The sequence below is a fragment of the Heterocephalus glaber genome, unplaced genomic scaffold (genome assembly GCF_053883595.1).
Source record: "Heterocephalus glaber isolate CG9 unplaced genomic scaffold, H.glaber_assembly_v1.0 deba00001687, whole genome shotgun sequence".
Lineage (NCBI taxonomy): Eukaryota > Metazoa > Chordata > Mammalia > Rodentia > Bathyergidae > Heterocephalus > Heterocephalus glaber.
Window position 1 is genome coordinate 19,412,262 of NW_028258412.1, and position 19,617 is coordinate 19,431,878.

The following is a 19,617-nucleotide window of genomic DNA, read 5'->3' on the forward strand; positions in this document are numbered from 1 at the left end:
TTGGAGTGATGTATTCCAAGCCCTAAAGGAAAACAGCCTCCAACCCAGATTGATGCACCCTGAAAAACTATCTTTCAAAATTGATGGAGAAATAAGATACTTTCATGAAGAAGAGCACCTGAGGAACTTCATGAATACCAAACCAGCACTCCAAAAAATTTTACACAATATCCTAGGAAAAGATAATGAGGATCACCACCCCAGGAAGCCCAGAAAAATGAATCCATCGGGCACAACAAGAAATTAAACACAAAAAGGAAGAATCCAACAAAAAGAAAAAGTCATGACACTGATAAGTCAATATGTATCAGTTATAACCATCAGTGTTAATGGTCTCAACTCACCAGTGGTCTCAACTCACCAACCAGAATGGGTCAAGAAGCAAGATCCAACAATATGCTCCATACAAGAAACACTTAATTCAAAAAGAAACTTATAGACTGAAAGTTAAAGGGTGGAAAACAATACTCCATGTGACAGGAACCTGAAAAAAAGCAGGAGTAGCTATCCTCTTTGCAGATCAAGTGGATTTCAAACCAACAATGATTAAGAGAGACAAAGAAGGACACTACATCCTTGCAAAGGGAGCAATCCAAGAGGAAGAGATGACAATCATAAATATTTATGCACCAAACACTAATGCAGCCAACTATATAAAACAAATACTAATGGACGTGAAAAATCATATAAGCACTAATACAATAGTAGTAGGGGACCTCAATACCCCACTGTTACAAATAGATCAACTAGACAAAAAGCAAGCAACGAAATACTAGAACTCAATCAAACTCTTAAACAAATGAACTTAACAGATGTTTACAGAGTGTTCCACCCCACAAAATCAGAATACACATTCTTTCAGTTGTACACAAGTTGTTCTCCAAAATAGACCACGTACTTGCTCATAACACACATTTAAGTATGTGCAAAGGAATTGAAGTTATCCCCTGTATATTATCAGACCATAGTGAGATGAAATTGGAGATCAATAGCAAAAGAAACCTCAAAAATTTCATAAACACATGGAAATTGAACAACACACTTCTGAATAACCAATGGGTCACAGAGGAAATTAAAGAAGAAATCAGGCAGTTCCTTCAATTAAATGACAATGACAATACAACATATTGGAATCTATGGGACACAATGAAAGCAGTCTTACGAGGGAAATTTATAGCAGTGAATACTCATATTAGGAAAGCAGAGCAAGCCCAATTAAACAACCTGATGCTGAACCTCAAGCTTCTAGAAAAAGAAGAGCAAGACAAACCCAAAGCTCATACAAGGGAGGAAATTATAAAGATCAGAGGAGAAATCAATGCAGTGGAGACTAAGAGAACAATACCAAAAAAAATCAATGAAGCCAACAGTTGGTTCTTCAAAAGAATAAACAAAATTGACAACCCCTTAGCCAACCTTATCAGAAAAATGAAAGAAAAGGCCCAAGTCCATGCAATTAGGAATGAAAAGGATGAAATTACAACAGACCCAGCAGAAATCCAGAGGATCATCAATACCTACTTCTAGAACCTATACACCAATTAGATGGAAAACACAGAAGAAATGGACAGATTCCTAGATACATATGAATTATCAAAGCTAAATGAAGAAGACCTAAAAATTCTAAACAACCCAATATCAATCAATGAAATTGAAAATGTAATTAAAAATTACCAACTAAGAAAAGCCTGGGTCCTGATGGCTTCACTGCTGAATTCTACAACACATTTAGAGAGGAACTATTGCCACTACTGTTTAAACTCTTCAGTGAAATTGAAAGAGAACCAATACTCCCAAATTCATTCCTGGAAGCAAGCATCACCTTGATCCCCAAAGCAGAGAAATACCCAACCAAAAAAGATAACTATAGGCCAATCTCACTAATGAACATAGATGCAAAAATCCTTAATAAGATACTGGCAAATAGAATGCAGAAGATCATCAAGAAGATCATACACCCTGATCAAGTGGGATTCATCCCAGGGATGCAGGGATGGTTCAACATATGCAAATCAATCAATGTAATACACTATATCAATAGAGCCAAGGACAAAAACCATATGATCATCTCAATAGATGCAGAAAAAGCATTTGACAAAATCCAACACACATTTATGATAATAACCCTACAAAAAATTGGAATAGACAGTCTCTATTTCAATCTGATAAAAGCCATCTATGAAAAACCAACAGCCAATATCATACTAAACGGCCAAAAACTGTAATCCTTCACACTAAAATCAGGAACAAGACAAGGATGTCCACTATCACCACTCCTGTTCAATATAGTTTTGGAAACATTAGCCACAGCAATTAGACAAGAGAAAGAAATAAAAGGAATAAAGATAGGAAACTAAGAAGTCAAATTGTCATTATTTGCACATGACATGATACTCTATACAGAAGACCCCAAGAACTCCACCAAAAATCTTCCAGACTTAATAACCAAATCCAGTCAAGTAGCTGGATACAAGTTCAACACACAAAAAACAATAGCTTTCCTCTACACGAGCAACAGACTCACTGAGAGAGAAATAGGGCAAACAATTCTTTTCACAATAGCACCCAAAAAACTGAAATATGTAGGAATCAACCCAACAAAAGAAATCAAAAGACCTCTTCTTTGAAAACTATAGCACTCTGAAAAGAGAGATTGAAGAGGATATCAGAAAATGGAAAAAAATCCCCTGCTCCTGGGTAGGAAGGATCAACATAGTGAAATGGCCATACTTCCAAAACTGCTATATAGATTCAATGCAATCCCAATTGAAATCCCAGGAGCATACTTCATGGACTTTGAGAGAACAATCCAAAAATTCATTTGGAACAAGAAGAGACCCAGAATAGCAAAAGCAATTCTAGGTAACAGAGACATGGCAGGGGTTATTGCAACCTCCAACTTGTAACTATACTACAAAGCTACTGTGATAAAAACAGCATGGTACTGGCAAAGAAACAGACCTGAGGACCAATGGAACAGATTAGAAGATGCAGAAACAACTCCAGAGACAGTCAGCCACCTCATCTTTGACATAGGAGCCAAACACCCTCACTGGAGGAAAGATAGCCTCTTTAATAAATGGTGCTGGAAAAATTGGGTTTTAACTTGCCAAAGATTAAAATTAGACCTATATCTCTCACCATGCACTAAACTAAAATCGAAATGGATTAAAGATCTAAATATTAAAACAGAAGCCTGAACCAGCTGAAATAGAGGTTATGTAGAACTCTTGAAGACATTGGTGTAGGAAAAGATTTTATGAACAAAACCTCAGTTGCCTGTGAACTAGCACAAACAATCAATGAGTGGGATCTCTTCTTACTAAAAAGCTTCTGCACTGCAAGAGAAACCACCAGCAGAGTGAAGAGACAACCCACAATGTGGGAAAAAATTTTCACCTGTTGTTCTTCAGACAAAGATCTACTATCTAGAATCTATAAAGAACTTTAAAAAAATCAGACCTTCCAAATTTAAAGGCCCAATCCAAAAATGGGCATCTGAAATGAACAGACATTTCTCAGACAAAGAAGTAGAAACAGCAAATAAACATATGAAAAAATGTTCAACATCACTGGTTATTCGAGAGATGCAGATGAAAAGAACACTGAGATTCTACCTCACCCCAGAAAGAATGGCTGCTATCATGAAATCAACCAATAACAAATGCTAGTGGGGCTGTGAGGAAAGAGGAACCCTGCTCCACTGCTGGTGGGAGTGTAGACTGGTGCAACCACTGTGGAAATCAGTGTGGAGATACCTCAAAGAACTAGGACCGGAAGTCCAATTTGACCCTGCTATTCCCCTGCTGGGGAATCTTCCCCAAAGAATTAAAAGGATCATACCACAGTGATATATGTGCACCCATGTTCATAGCAGCGCAGTTTGTAATAGCTAAAACTTGGAAACAGCCCAAGTGTCCATCAACTGGAGACTGGATAAAGAAAATGTGGGGTTTTTAAAAATAAAATGAAGAACTACTCAGCCATAAAGAACGAGAAACTAGAAACATTTATAGCTAAATGAATGCATATTGAGGACATACTCTTAAGTGAAATAAACAGGACACACATGTGCAAATACTGAATAGTTTCTCTAGTGTGAGAAAATAAGGACTAAAAGGTATAATAGATAATGTGAAATAGGAAGAAAAGGGGCAAAGGGGAAGGGGAAGTGGGAGGGGTAGGGGAAACAAAAGAAGGGAATGGAATTAATATGAGAAAATGAAAAAATGGAAACAAAGTCTTTGTAAATAGGGAGGGGTGGAGGGGTTGAAGGGAGGGCAGGGGAAGGGGAAAAAAATAAGAACCAAGAGAGACAATGTAAAGGTGCGAATTTCCAATGATGAATGTCATTATATTGTACACCTAAAATGTACCAATAAAATAAAATTTTTAAAAATCCACCTAATTCCCATCTCCATCATCCTCAGCCTTACGTAACCTACAGATGGCTCAGTTCACTCACACAATTATCATATCACTTACAGGCTGCTTGTCCCCATGAACAGGTAGCACTCAGAAAGAAGCAATGTGAATCCTCCGAGTCCCAGGCAGCCCTAGGTCCCCTTGGCTGTCAAGCAAACTGATTCAAGTTCACTAACAATTACCAGCTGCTCCTGGAAAGAATACCCAGGGATTGCTGCAAATGCTGTTGATTCTGGCCTCTTCTCTTTGAAGAGTTCATTTACCACATGCTGGGGCCCTGCTCTGCTTTCATTAGAAAGTTATTCATTAGAGGAAAAAAAAAGGAAATCTAAATACCTAGGCAAACAAACCCCACTGGCAGGTCTGTTAAGAACCTTTGGTTTGGAAGGCATCAGAGATATGCAGGGCACCTGGGGCTGAGGATTAGGAAATTTTACCCTGGGTTCAGTGTGCAATTTGGCTGAACTGCTCTGCTGGGTATGAGAGTAGATTTAACACCTTTGGTGGGAAATCATCCAGCAAGTCATCTGCTCTTTCAGACTGAGCTGGAGGTAGTGCAACCCCCAAACAATAACATCGAGCACCTTCTAGGGCACCCTTCTCACCCCCTCTGGACATAGGCAGGGGATCTAAGCCCTGCCACTTAAAGGCTGAAAGCACCAGTCAGCAGGGCTGTGCAACCTCTGAGACTCTGGGCAGCTTTCTTCCTGCCTCTCCCAGCTTCCAGGGGCTCCCAGCAACCCTTGCAGCCCCCTGTGTTGGGTCTGCATCTCTCCGACCTCTGTGTCCACTATCACATGACTTTCTTCCTGTATGTGTCTCTGAGTGCTCTTTTTCTCTTAAAAAGACACCAGTTATTGGATTCAGGACCTGCCCTAATCCAGCTTCACATTTTGTCCTTCCGGGACCAGGAATCAAACTCAAGGCCACTCTACCACTGAGCTACATGCCCAGGCATTTTTAGTTTTTATTTTGAGACAAGGTCTTGCTAAATTGCTAAGTTGCCAAGTTTCCCAGACAGGACTCAAACTAGTAACCCACCTACCTCAGCCTCCCTAGGTGCTAAGATTACAGGCGTGGGCCACCACGCCAACTCTAGCATGACATTGGAACTAGTGACAGCTGCAGAGACTCTTTCCAAATAAGGCCAGATCTGGAGGTTGTGAGTGGACATGCACTTTTGGGGGACACTGCAGAGGGTAGACAGACTTTAAGTGGCACTGTCTTTGGGGGTCTGCTCAGCATTGGAGCCATGGCCACCTTCTTCCCACTGGCCCTGGCCAATGACTGGGCATGATGTGGTGCTCGGGAGGCTCTGCCAATGTGAGGCTCCTCCTATAGGCCATCAGCTCACATGGCTGCCAGCTGAGCCCTTGGCAGATCTGTGCAGGTGTTTGTGCAGGCAGGTATGTGTGAGTGTAGGTGTGCAGGTGTAGTGTGTACTGATGTCCAGGTATGTGCAGGTCTGGGTGGGTGCAGGTGGGTGTGTGCCAATTGCAAGTGTGTGGAGGTGCAGGTATGCAGGTATGGTACGCAGATATGGGTGTGTACAGGTGGGCAGGTGTTTTCAGGTGTGGGTGAGTGCAGGTGTGGTTGGGTGTAGATATAGTGAGCAGGTGCAAGGGTGGGCGTAGGTGTGGGTGTGTACAGGCTGAGTGTGTGCAGGATTGTAGGTGTGTGCAGGTGTGTTGGATGTTGCAGGTGTGCATTCAAAGCTTGCCTTTTTTCCCAGAGCACAGGCTCGTCCCCATCCAGAGGCCATAAGCATAAAGCTTGCAGAATGCAAGCTCCTCACCCCCAACATGGGGTACCCGAGAGCAGAGAGCACCCAGTCCCCGCAGGGCGCCGGCTCACGGCAGGAGCAGCTCTATGCAGGTTCCTGCGTGAATGACGCAGGGACCGCTGTATTGCAGCATTCCTCTCAGGAGGCTCCTGTCACAGACAGGGAAGCATTCCAGAGCCCAAGCCCCCTAGGTCCAGACTCAACGTCCGCAACAGCAGCCAGTGTGTACCAGCGCAGGGGTGCACCCCACATTCCCCTGAAGAGCACATCACCCCAGCTGCAGCCACCTTGCCCAAGCACATGGCCCCAGGTTGACCCTCACAGGTGACTGACCACAGACAACCCCAGCCACCTGGAACCGACTGCGAACCCAGATCATCAGACAACACTGCAGGTCACAGTGTGTAAAGCCCTTGCTTGAGACTAGATTATCAGCAAGGTAGCGGTAGAAGCAGTCATCTTTGCTGAGGATTTAGCTCAGTGGTTCTGCTGCCTGCCTAGCAAGGACAAGGACCCGAATTCAATCCCCAGTACCAAAAAAAAAGAAGTCATCTTCAAGCTGGTAGTGAGCTTAAGTGATGTTTAATCCAACACTCCTGTCTAATCAAAGCCCGAACCTGAGAAATGGACCTGAGGCTTTTCACCACTGACTGGAAGCCTGTTAGAATAACCCAGTAAACCCACAAAATATGTACCTTCCCTACGGTTTTTTTTGTTTTTCTTTTATTTTCCACTTTCTCACAGGTAAGAGAAAGGGGGAGAGAAAAGTACCAGGACTGCACCAATTTGATTGAAATATTTGCTGTCTGTGGAACCTGGAGAAATCCTTTCCCTGTAATTAAATGTCATTTTTCTAGAAGACTTAATTAGAAAAGGTTTCAAGGGAGAAATCCCCCAAATGGATATGACATGATACCATTGTCTGAGACTGCTAAATTAGAAGGGAAGGAGGAAAGAAATGTGGCACAATCCACACAGACCAGAAAAATATCCCAGAGGTGTCAAGGTTCTCTGCAACAGGGCAGAGACTGGAATAAGGAGAATTAAGAAATCATTTCTGGATTTCCCGTTTCTTATGAAATCTCCAAGATGCATCCACAAGTGAGGAAGCAGTTAGAAGACAGGCTCTCCCTTTAACTTTAATAGGAGTAAGAGCTGGGTATTTATGAAAGCTGAAATACTGCCTGCCTAATAGTGCATATATTTTGTACTTGACTGGCATTTTTTAGCAGGTACCAGGGAATGGATAAAATGGTTGTCACTACTGGATTGCCTAATGTACCAAGCATCGAGTGCGTGCTCTCTCTCTCTCTCTCTCACTCTCTCCCCATAAAATGCAATGCACTATGGGAATTATACCTTCTTGCCTCCCTGCAAAGTATAAAACACAGTATCCTTCTGCCATGCTTAGCATCTCAAGACTCAGCCAGCTCTACCCAGAGCTCCAGCCAAGGACAGACTCCTCCCAAGGCCAAGAGCACATGGTTTCACCCTTGGAGTCTTCTCCTGCAAGGAGTTACAGGAATGTCACAGCAATGTGGTACGCCCCTCCCTGTTCAGCCCCTGTTGCAGTGACCTGAGCCCAGACCAGGATGCCAGAGCCCAGGAAGCCTGCCCTGGAACAAACAGCTGGGCTGGTCTCCTTTCCTGGGATGCTCTCAGATCCTCTCCAGAGGCATGGGGGAGGGAACGGCCAGAGCTTTGGCTGCCACTGGCCTTGGCTAACTGACTGCCACGTGCAAAGCCCTGGGCCAGGTGTTTGCATGGATTGAAGATGAGAAAGCTGAAGCCCCAGGTTGCAAGTCGGGGGTCTCCACAAGCAGGTCCAGAAAGTGGAGTTTGGGATCCTCCCTTGCGAAAGGAAGAGGGAGGAAGTGGGGTTGGGTGGAGGAAGGTGCTGGAGATGCTGGCCCAGAAAACCCCGGCCAAGGGCACGGAGAATTCCAGAGCAAAGGCTGCCTGCGGGAGTGTCCCGCACTGGGCTGGCATGGCCAAGCCTTTGTACCACTGCTTCCCTGGGATGCAGATGTCAGCTTCCTGGGGGACAGGGTGACTTAGGAATGGCTTTCTGCAGCCGGGCTGACCCTGGAGGGACCAACATCTGGAGTTGTCCACTGGCCACACTCCCCACAGCTGGACAACAAGTATGGGCACAGGTCCAGGTCTTGTTGGGGGAAGGATTCATTCCAGGCCCCTCCCTGGCTTCCGGTGGCTGCCAGCAACCTGGTGTTCCTCAGTTTCTGCTGTGTCATCTGATTTCTGACTTCATTTTCCCTAGGGTCTTCCCTGTGAGTGCATCTGCCCCCAGACTTCCCCTTTTGATCAGGGCACCAGTCATACTGGAAAAGGGACCCGCCTTTTCCTCGCCTGGGCTATAACCTCTGCAATAGCCCCGCCCCAGGAGGACCACATTCTAGGACCAGGATCATGACTTTCACAGAATAGGGGTGGGGCACAAGTCAAGCGATAGTACCCAGAAAGGCTAGAGAACAACACCCCCACGTTCACATGGGCCATGACTAGCAGGGTCGCAGTGGAGAGCCAGCTCTTCTGACTTTGAAGCCAGGGCTATGGCCCCAACCACAGGCACCTGGGTTATAGGTTAGCCCTCAAGTTTTGCAGCTCACTTTTAATGCAACTGGACTTTGTGGGGTTTCTCTGTGCCCCAGAAGGTGGGTGGTGAATTCTCTAAAGGTAAAACATGGGGAAAAGTTGAGAAATTAATAACCACGTAGAACTCATGAGATTTTAAGTTTTCACAGGTCTCAGAACATTCTGGTGTCCCAATGCGAGCCATGAAAGCCAGAAAAATGCACAAAACATGTTGGCATTCATTTAATGTCCATCCATGATCACACAGTTTGTATCATACCTGCTGCCATTGGGGAAAATTGGGGAAAGTAGAAGCCTAAAAGGAGTTGAGGAAGATACAAGAACACGAAAGAGCTGGCATCTGCTAACTCTGCGCCACAAATCTGGGGACAGGGTCTCCCACAAAGCTGGTAGATAAATGTTCCTGCTTCCACATTTCCCCCTTCTGACCCTGAGGTATAGAAGGGGTCTCCCTCTGGAATGGAGGGAAAATCTCCACACAGCAGCAGCCCTCTCGCTAAGGGATCGGACTTGCATTTGAAAGCAAACCAATGCCAAGGTTTCTCCCCTCAAACGCGAGCTGAAAGGAGAAGGTGGCACTCTTCCAAGGTGCTTTGGTTTTTCTTTTCTTCCATTTTATGTCTTTGTGTCTTTTCATTTATTGGACTATTGGGCTGAGGTCTGGCTTCAAGACAAACTATTATAGGGGAAGAAACCATTGGCCCAGGAGAAAAGTTAGTGGCTTCTGAATCAGTGAAGACTGCTGTTTTGCTGTTTTGTTGTTGTAAACAATAGAGAACCCTAATCAAACTGGCACAAGCAAAATATAGAATTTGTTGTTTCAATTAATGTACTGATATGGTCTTCAGGCAAGGCTCAATCTAGGAACAACAACCATGTCATCAAAACGCTTTTCTTTGTAATCTCTAGGCTCAATTTCACTACTTTTTTCCTTGACTCCATGCAATGCTTCTAATATTCTAGACACATATCAGGTAAGAGTTCAATTTAGCTGCATATTAATAGATACCAAAATAATCAGGGCTCTAACAAGATACAGGTTACTTATCTCCTATATAAAATAAATAGAAGAATAGCCCAGCGCTGTTATGGCAGCCCTACAAAGTCACCAGTGATCTTCCCTTTCTGCCAAATTTAGCATGTGTCTTTTATCTTCGAGGTCACTTCATAGTCACAAAATGGCTGCTGGAGCCCTAACTATAATATCCACATTACAAGCAGGAAGAATAATAGAAAAGGAAATGGCCAAAGGGCTCCGATCTCCCAATTGGTTCAGCCTTCCTTAAAGAATTCCCAGGAAAACCATTCAACATTTTCACTTACATTTCACTGGCCACTCCTGTTCATAAGTGAAGATGGGAATTAAATTTTTTTCAGTTGGGTATATGGATGCTCATCAACAGTACAGAGACTGATTATGGATTAAGATGTAGATACTAGTTATGCAACTAGCAGAGAACTCCACAGCATTCTTCAGAAGGCACAGATGCCAGGAATCATATTTTCAACTTCATTTAACCACCTACATGCATAGCCTTGTGATATCTCAACTTCTTTCTTCCCGAGTGGGAATTGCTATCTGGCCCATGTGTGCTCAGTCCCACATTCCACCATGGAACCTGATCAGGGCACCATCTCTGAAGGGCTATGCATCCTTTCCAAAGGAGATGACTCCAGCATCCCATTCCACGAGTTCTCAGAGGGGGAAAAGCCAGGAGAAAGAGCTATGGTAGGAGAACGTGCATGAAAATCCAAACCTAGAGAGCAGAAGTGCTTGGTCAGTCATGGATCATCTCCAGGGCAGAGTCTTCTCGTCCGTAAATGAGGAGGGAGGAGGGGATGGAAGGTGTCTCTGACCCCTTCTCACCTGCCTTTATCTCATCAGCACACAGGTAGATAGGTCTCAAAAGACTTAGGAGAAAGAGAGATACATCACTATTTTTAAAAAGCCATTTCCATTCTAGTTAACAAGAGCTTTTTATCCCTCTTTTGTTAATGGAACTTGGAAATGCGTGAAAATTAGAGACGTCACCTCCTGGGTAGAGAGGATTTTAAAATTCCCCTTTGCAGGTGCCTTGTCATCTCCGTTTCCTTGGGTCATCTGTGATTCGGGATTACGTCAAGCGTGACTGCATCTCGAATGCAGTTACCATTGCTAAGGTGGGTTCTAAGAGCGGGCATTCTGGAACTAGAAGCTCTTGCCAAGGACTTGAAATATCTAAATAAGGTGGACCATGCCTGGGGGGAAATTCATTATCTTATCTTACTGCCTATGTGTGCCACAAAAGCTACTTAGGTACCACAGGCTACTTTAATTTTTTTTTATATAAAAGGATTTTATTTTGCTTACCACTGTTAGCTTAACAAATTTAAAATATTTACTTATAACAAATAGCTTAATGTTTTCTAATGTATTCCTTGGAGTCTGGGATATTCACAATCTGGCCTTCCATCTGCTTGCTTCTCTAAAATATTGCTACCCTGCATGACTGTGGTTATTTCCCTGCTGGTCTTAACGCTTTTCCCATTCCAAGGGTCAGGTTCTTTAAGATCATCCATTGTGACTAGTGCTGGGCATATTTGGAGATTCACAGGCACTTTTGGGTCACTAGAGGAAGAGTAGAGTGGTTTCCACAGTGATTGAGTCACAAAAAGTGCTTAGTTTATATCCACATCCCTGGGAGAGTTTATCCTGCTATTTAGACCTTTTGTTTTCAGCTATAATTTACTGAGTACCAGACCCTGCTGAGGGGCCCATGTGTATCATCTCATTTAATCTTCACAATGACGTTGAGGTGTGGGTACTATTATTACACCCAATTGCCAGGTAGATGAGAAACCAAAGCTCAAAGAAGCTGTCATTGTTCCACACAGTAAAAGATGGAGCAGGGTTTAAATACAGGTCTGTCTGACTTCATAACCCAGGCTCTTACACTGTGATAGACTGAACGATCACCTGGAGCCCTTGTCCTTCCCTGTGCCCATCCCCTTTGCCACATAACTTTGGAGTTCCTCCCACAAAAGACAGAGTGCATTACCTGTATTATCTCTGCCCAAGATGGTATGTGCAGGTATGGCACAACACAGGCTTAGAATGTGCTTGCATGGGTGGGCTTGTCCTCTTGAAATTCTACGATTGCCAAGAAAAGCACATGAACTGAGCAACCCAGTCTTCCCAGGAAAACAGAGAGGCACATGGAACAGAGCTATCCCAGTCAACCTGCAAACTGGCCAGTAAAAACTAAATGCTCATTGTGTGCCACTGAGATGTCTGTGCTTGCTTGTTACACAGCAATAGCTGACTGTTACATACTCTATCATCTACTGCCTCTTGAATGTCATAGCCCTTATTAAAACTGGAAGGAAAATCTTGTTCTTTTAATTCAACATTAGCCACCAATATTTATAACAAAAAGAAACAATATAGCTACTACCATGTTCAAGACATCACCTGCCTTCCACAGTGACAGTTTGGTCTATGTCATTCATTGTTATGTTGAGACACCTAGCTTGATTTGCTCACATGAAACCTTTGAGACTGACATTAAACTTTGCAGAATTTAATCAATTGTCTCTGAAATCAAAGACACGGACGTGTGTGCGCACACACACACGCAGGGTTTCCCCACTAATCACGGAAACAACTGTCCATCTCAAACTTCAACCTGCTTATCTGCCACTGTGCAGAGATTCAAGACACAACCTGAGTGCAGAAAGAGCCAGAAATATATCGCGAGGAGAGTTATTCTGACTGTTATTTTCTTCAGAGTCTTGAGAGAGAAAAGAGAAACAGGAAATGCTGCAGGCTCCAAGGGAAGCTAATTCAGGAAAGAATGCAGGCGATTCATGAGGGAAAGTCTGAGATTGAAAAACAAGGTCATGATTGGATTCAGCCAAGGGGATGCCAGAGCATCCTTTATTCCATTGCCACCAGGGGAATGTTTGACTCAAGTTCTGCAAAGTTTGAGGTTACTGTTGACACCAAGTTTTGGAGCAGTATCTGGCATAGCTCGCTTCAGTATAACAGGCAGACAATTCCTTATGGAACATAAGAACAGCCTAGCTGGCCCTGGCATCTTCCCTTGCTGTGACATCCTAATAAGTAGTCCTAAGTCCCAGTCAAATGCCCCTAATTTGTTGCATGCCATTCTTACACAGACCAATTGGTCTCAAAGAGGAAACTGGAGACCAAGGTCCAAAGGCAATGGCACAGACTGGAGCTCTTCCCCCCAAAAAAGGAGGAATGCACTTCCTTCTTCTTTCCCTTTTTATTCCATCCAAGCTACAAGCCTGTTGGTTGGTGCTACTCATATCCAGGGTAGATCTTCCCCTTCCAGTTGGCTGGCCTACATGTCAATCATCCACAGACACACCCAGAACTTTACTAATCTGCTAGGCAGTTCTTACTCAAGTCAAGTTGACCTATCAGCATTAATGATCTCGTACTCCACAAATTTTTATTGATTGTCTGCTACCTGCTACCTGCTACCTGCTGGAGCTCCAGTGGTAACCAAGACTGACATGGTCCCTGCCCTTATGGAGTTTAATCCAATGTGGGAGACCAGGAGACAACCACAATGTGTGCTATTACCAAGGGACAGCAGGTGCTCCAGAAAGGCCATTTAGGAGCTACCTGTAGGCAGTGATTGTGGGGAGTTGGGGTATAAATGCCCCAGCCCTGTCATGTCTTGGATAGGCCAACTGAAGGGGACATTGTGCATTGGCTTCTGGATGTCCTGGCAAGATTCAGCTCTGCTGGGTGGTTTGAAAATGGGCCCCTCACTGAGTGCCTTCTCTTTCCTGATGTACTTCCTCCTTTCTCTATCAGCACCAGGTTCTGAGTTATTTACTTAGGAGCTGATGCTGGGATTGCTAGAGGGGGCACAGCGGGGTTCTGTAACTTCAGCACTGTAGGTATCTGGGGACATGATAGGTTGTTGGAGGAGGGGGCTGTACATTGCAAGATATTTAGCAGCCTCCCTCTACCTACTGCATGGCAATTGTACCTTTCCTGCTGAGACAATTCAAAGTGACATTGCCAAATAATCCCTGGAGGACAAAATCTCCTCGAGGTGTGAACCTCTCGGGCAGAGCAGTATGAATTTAGTGTCATTTCCATGACCTAGCCTGGCTGACCTCAAAGCAGGACCATAAATTCTGAGTGAAGAGTGAAACCAAAGACCTTTGGCAGAGTCTGTTTCAGGACAGCAAATGCATGGTACAGATCCACAAATCTCCTGGATTAGGCCCAGGCAAACATCACCAAGTGCCCACTGCCCTTTCTCCTCCCAAGCCCCAGAAGGCCTGTGCCTCTCTCCCTGCAGCACTGCAGGTGGCCACCAACCCACAGACACTGGATGGGAGAATCACATGGGCTGCTATCGTATCAGGTTCTGCAACCCCTGCACCACATGACAATGTTAGAGCAGCATCTCCACCTTCTGCCTGCCCCAGCTTAGCCAGAAGCTGCGCCCCATCCCCTCAGCAATGCACAGTACGGTAGCTCTCCACTGCAGGAGGGGCTACCCACCCCCTATAGGAAAAAAGGTCAGTGTCCTGGAGAGGGAGAACGTGTGCATGGATCCCCCAGTGATTGTGATAGCCCTGACTGGCCCCCCACCTTGCCCCCCAGTTGGAAATCAATATAGACTGTAGACATAATTCCTTGGCAAGAAATTTTTTCCTCCTTTCTCTGCATTTGTCCTTTAAGAAAATATATAAGTGTTACCTTGGCATGGAGCTCTTGATTGTTTCAATTTTCTTCTAGAATCCAAATATCGATTTAAATATGTTTTGAGCTTAATGCAAATAAGCTCAATGTGAGCTATGACTTTTAGTTTGAACGGCTCAACACTTGCTCCTGGCTAATTAAGGCTGGGCTTTCTCAGGGTCTCGGCTAGAAGATATTTCTTTCTCCTGGTACAGGAAGACTAAGACCTGCTCCAGCCAAATGTAGTTCAAAGAAAAAACTCCTTCCTCGTCACCTGTGGACAGCAGAGGCAGAAGAAAATCTAGGCTGGTGCCAATTAAGTAGACTGCATTTTACCTGAAGGAGAAAGGTCACATTTGAAAGCGGAGCCTAAATGCCTTCTAAATTGACAGCAATTCCATGCACCCATAAAGTGACCAAGGACAACCAGAAAGTGACTATGCCAAGCACCACAAGGATACAGAGCAACTGAAACCTCCCTACATCACTGGGAGAAACACAAATAGCACAGTCAGTGAGCAAATCAGTTTGGAAATTTCAAATAAAGTTAAACACATACCATTCAAACCAGTAAACTTATTCCTAGGGATTGACCTAAATGAAATGGAAACCCACATGCACACAAAAACCAATATGCAAATGTTTATAACTGCTTAATTCATAATTGCCAAAACATGAAATGACCAAAATGTCTCTATTATAGTCTTGAAAGCCCATGTGTTAAAGGCTCAGTCCCAGTGTGGTGCTATTAGGAGGCAGGGCCTAATGGGAGGTCTTTAGGTTGTTGAAGGTGTGCTCTGGAAGGGGATTGTGGGGTCTTTTTCCTTCCCCACACCCTCCCACCATGATGTCTTGTCTCACTACAGGCCCAGTGTGATAGAACCAACTGATCATAGGCTGGAATCTTCTAAACCATGAGCCAAAGTAAATCTGTGCTCCTCATAAGTTCATTATCTCAGGCATTTGTTATAGGAACAGAAAGCTGACTAACACAATCCATCATCAGGAGAATGGATATGCAAATTGGCATAGCCACACAATACTACTGCTCAATAAAAAGAATGAGCTACTAGAACACACAACACCACAGATGCATCCATCTGGAGTGGTTAAGCTGGAGTGTCAGCTTGATTGGCTTGGGAGCTACCTGGAGGACTAGTAAAGCACATTCTGGGTATGACTGGGTGGGCAGCAGAGGTGTGACCTTGAGGACTATATCTGATCCCTGGCCTCAGCTTTCTAGTGCTATTCCCCTGCTCTTCTTCCCAGCCACTATGAACTAAGCAGCTCTGCTCCTCTATGCCCTTCCACCATAAGGTTTTTGCCTTGGAGCCTACCAGCCATGGACTGAGTCCCCTGAAACTGTGAACCAAATAAACCTTTCTTCTTTAAATTGTGAGTATTGAATATTTGGCCCAAGCAATGAAAAAGCTAACTAACACCATATTCCATTTATATGACATTATGGAAAGAGAAAAACTATGGGGATGAGTAACAGATCAGTATGCTGCTGGGCTGGAGGGTAGGGGGAACTTATCTCCAAGGGGCAACATGAGGAAGCTTGGGATGGGAAAAGTGCTTCTGTGTCTTGGTTGAGGTCATGGGTTCTATGATGGTGACACTGTCAGACTCACATGACTGTGTACCATAAAGAGTAAATTTTCCTCTATGTAAATTTAAAGATAAATTTTTTAAAAATCAAGAGTAAGGGGCCGGGGATTTAGCTCAATGGTTCTGCCATCGGCCTCACAAGCACAAGGACCTGAGTTTGATCCCCTGTACCAACCCCCCCCCCAAAAAAAAATCAAGAGTAGTCTCTTGATTGATTATACCATCCCCAATCCATAATTTCTTCAAACACTTCTGGGAGGCTCCTATTTAGGGGTGCTTTTTTTTTTTGTACCGGGGATCAAACTCGGGTCCTTGCACTTGCACAGCAGGCAGCGAAACCACTGAGCTAAATCCTTGGCCCTTAGGGGTGCTTTTTTAGACTGATACAAGATTAAATGAGAACAAGAATCCGCTATGGTTTGCACATAGTAAATCCTCAATAATAATTGGTGCTATTATTCATTTAACCAAGCCTTTCTGTGGGCCACACTGAAAATCTGTTACTTGCCTGTCTTGTCTACTAGGTTATAGATTTCAATCAGGCAAGGAACAAATCAGTGCTTATCTGAACATGCCACTATTTCCAGTCACATGCTTAGGTAAAAAATAACTTTTCATCAAATTGAGATTTTTCTGAGCAGAGACCGCTCAGCAACCCTATTTAATAACACTACAAAGTTTTGGTAGGAAACATAGCTACCAAGCTAGAGACTACATTTCCCAGCCTCAACTGAAGTTGGGCACGTGACTTGGTATACCCAATGGGAGACCAGCAGGAATGAGGCATACCCTTCAATTGTGCCCTTAACAGGATGTATGAGCTGTTGGCCAGCAGGCCAAAACCAGAGTCAATATCTGGAACCCACAGACAGCAGTAACACATGATGATAGTAGAAGTGTCCATTGCCCTATAGCTAGAAACTATTACATGAGAAAAAAATGAATTTTTGTCATTCCAAATGCCTCTGTTAAGGCAGGCCAATCAGTATTCTAACTCATACAAATGGGTCTTACTGTACTTACTGCTCTTTCATTAGTCATTCAACCATGTTTAAGGAATGCCCCATGACAGCTGCTATGGGGCGTCAAAGGTGACATGACCGATCCCTGCCCACTGCAACCTCAGAGTGTAATTGGGAAGAAAACACCTACAGCCAAGAAGTTTAATAACTCTATGCAAATTAAGTCTTGAGATAATGCAAGCAATGTCCTAGGACCTTCATTTATTCAACTTTATTTGGATGCCTTCTAAGAGCCACTCACTGTAGTGGGTGCTGGGACTATAATATAAGGGATTAAACAGAATTCCTCACTCTTAACAGTGGAGAGGGGCAGAGGAAGAGAAAGTGAAAAACAAGCAAATAAGTCAACAAGAGGATTCCAGTACCAGAAAGTGGCTTAATAAAACTAGAATTATGTTTTAAGAGAGACAGAGAGGGATTTGGAGGCTAGAGTATATGGGGTAATCAGGAAAGACTCCTTGAGGAAGTGACATTTTAATTCAGACCTAGCTCTTAAGAAGGAGCTAGCCATGTAACAATCTGGAAAAAGGTGTTGTAGGTACAGGGAATAGCCTGTGCAAAGGTCCTGGGCAGGGGAAAACCTTAGAAGCCTGAATTTCAGAAAGAAGGGACATCAAGTTAAAGCATATTGAGAGAGAGACAGAGAAAGACAGAGAGAGGTCACATAAATATTCATTGAGTAGTCTAAACACTAAGAACAGTAAGGAGAAATCATTGCTGATTATATCTCTCAGAAAGGCTTTCTGGAGGAGGGACTTAAGCTGGACGGAGATGTAGGAGGAGGCTTTGGATCTATAAAGAACACAAGAGAAATAGTTTCAGAAAAATAGAAAGAAGTCAGGCATGATGGTGCATGCCTATAATCACTGACACTCAGGTAGCTAAGGCAAGAGGGCTGCAAGTTTAAAGGCAGCCTGGGCAATTTATTGAGATCTTGTCTCAAAAAAAAAAGAAAAAGAAAAAGAAAGGCCTGAGGCTGTAGCTCAGAGGTACAGCACCCCTGGGTTCCATCCCCCATACCATAGGGTGGGGAATGGAAAGACAGAGACATGTGAGCAAAGTATGGAAGCAAAACTGAACTTCTCATCCTTTGAGTGGATGCACAGACGCAGGTACATAGCACAAAGTCCATTACACGCCACTTCCTTGCCCAGGGCAGACATTGCTAATCAACCTCAGCACTTTTCCTGCAGAGGCTGAACACAGCCTTAAATCCTCATCCTTCATTCCATCGATTCCAATCAATTCAAGTGGAATATGAGCAGGAAAAAAAAACAAACCTATGAGTCAGCCCTGAATTAATTAAAGTCTCCCTTTACTGCCTAAGAAAAGTGGGAAGAGGCGTGTCGCCGGGCGCCGAGCCCCTGTGATCTCCCGTCTTTCTCCCCTTGCGAAATGGTTCCCGCTGCCCAGCGAGATGTGTACATCTCATGATTGATACGAAGAAACAAGTCATGGGCCAAAGGTCAAGATATTTCTCTGGGAAATGTTGCTGCTGATGCTACTTTACAAAGTCATACAATGAGTGTTTGGTTTAAGAAAAATTTTCATATTTAAAAGATTTTCATCTTGGAAATACATCAAGGGAAAATTAGATTCTTTGGGGAAACATTTTCCTCTAATAAATTATACTTGTAAAGGGTGACATGGTAAACAATTCAGTTGCGTACAGTGGTGTGAAAAACTCCTTGAAAGAAGCTAATCATGATGGAGACTTTGGAATTATGCTTGCAGAGCTGCAGGCTCTTAGAGAGCTCCAGTCCACAGACGCATTACAAAAAATACAGGGAAGGTATGGAGATGTCTATGGAATTTGCACCAAGTTGGAAACATCTCCCAGTGAAGGTTTAAGTGGAAACGCTGCAGATTTAGAAAGAAGAGAAGCAGTGTTTGGAAAGAACTTTATACCTCCTAAAAAGCCAAAAACTTTTCTTCAATTAGTATGGGAAGCATTACAAGATGTCACTTTAGTTATATTAGAAATTGCAGCTAGAGTACCATTGGGCCTTTCTTTTTATTAACCTCCAGAAGGAAATTCTGCACTTTATGGAGAAGTTTCTGTCAGGGAGGAAGAAGGTGAAGGTAAAACTGCTTGGGTCTAAGGAGCCGCAATACTGTTGTCAGTGGTGTGTGTAGTATTAGTAACAGCTTTTAATGACTGGAGTAAGGAAAAACAGTTTAGAGGTTTGCAAAGTCTAATTGAACAAGAACAGAAGTTCACCGTCATCTGGGGTGGTCGGTCATTAAGATTCCTGTAGCTGAAATTACCGTTGGAGATATTGCTCAAGTGAAATATGGTGATCTTCCTGCTGATGGTATACTTGCTTATTCAAGGCAATGATCTTAAAATTGATGAAAGCTCATTGACTGGTGAATCTGATCATGTTAAGAAGTCTTTAGATAAGGATCCCTTACTTCTATCAGGTACTCATGTAATGTAAGGTTCTGGAAGA

The 19,617-nt window shown here is 43.7% G+C and overlaps 1 protein-coding gene and 1 pseudogene across 2 annotated transcripts in view; one reads left to right on the forward strand and one right to left on the reverse strand.

Annotated features, from left to right (window-relative positions):
* Positions 1-19,617, reverse strand: part of Rph3a (rabphilin 3A) — a 217,837-nt gene that overhangs the window by 135,160 nt on the left and 63,060 nt on the right. The gene's annotated exons all lie outside the window — the stretch shown is intronic.
* LOC147822020 (plasma membrane calcium-transporting ATPase 1 pseudogene) lies at positions 18,811-19,605 on the forward strand (annotated as a pseudogene).